Raw genomic sequence first — 1,114 nt, 5'->3', positions numbered from 1 at the left:
AAATACACACATATGCAGAAACACACACACACACACACACACACACAGAAACACACACATACACACACACACACAAAGCAACACACACAGAAACACACACACACACACACACACACAGCAACACACACATACGCAGAAACACACACGCACAAAGAAACACACACACACACGCAATCTAAATGTTAGGTTAGTACTTCCTCGTTTAAATTACTAACAGACAGAAGCGGCTTTTAAAATAAGAGAATGACCATTTATCATTATGAATATGTATTATTATACATTATAATGTCTGCTGGTTTCAGCTTTTTACTTTGAAACGTAAAAACAATCTTCAGATGAACGAGTGTGCTTGTGAGTGTCGGCCATTTTAAAGCAGCACCACAGCCCAGTCGACAGCGCCGTGAGGAGAAAGCCATTCAGAACTCCCTCTGGAAAACAGCCAGTTTAACAGACTGCACTGCGGACTGGCACAGGCATTTAAAAAACATCTGTTCTTTAAAATCTATCATTTATAAAGACATTTACAGAAAATATTCAAGTTACAAAAAGCTAAGTAGCCAGACTTTCTCCGCAGACGGGGAAGACAGGCTGTAATCGGCCGGGTAACACATCCGTGGTTCCCCCTTAAACACAGCTAATCTTCTACAGAGGTTTGGTGTAGCGAAGCTAAAAGAAAGCGAGCTAATGTTTCCCAACTTTTAGACTGAAAAGTGAGACTTTTACGACACGTTTTATGAGGATTAAAACAGTTTACTCGGATTAATTTCTACTGAAACGTGTGTACACTCAATGCAGATGCTTAAAGTTATATATATATAAACTTAATATGAAGTCAGTGTGTAACCTGAAGTTACATAAAGTCGTTGTGGTATCGAGTCAGCCACATTCATTTGTTCAGAGCTTTTTTTTTATGTTTTGTCATTTCAAATTAGTTTTTTCTCTACGTTTTATGGATTTTTTGAGGCGTTTGTTGTTATTTCGAAGTTTTATTTGATATAACGTTAAAGTGTGTGTGAGTCTGTGTGTCTGTGTGTGATAGTGGCTGTGTCAGTGTGTGTGTGTGTGTGTGTGTGTGTGTGTGTGTGTGTGTGTGTGTGTGTGTGTGTGTGTGATC

Source organism: Etheostoma cragini, unplaced genomic scaffold (assembly GCF_013103735.1).
Source record: "Etheostoma cragini isolate CJK2018 unplaced genomic scaffold, CSU_Ecrag_1.0 ScbMSFa_80, whole genome shotgun sequence".
Classification (NCBI taxonomy): domain Eukaryota; kingdom Metazoa; phylum Chordata; class Actinopteri; order Perciformes; family Percidae; genus Etheostoma; species Etheostoma cragini.
The sequence above is the reverse complement of the archived record's forward strand: the minus strand, read 5'-3'. Positions refer to the sequence as shown.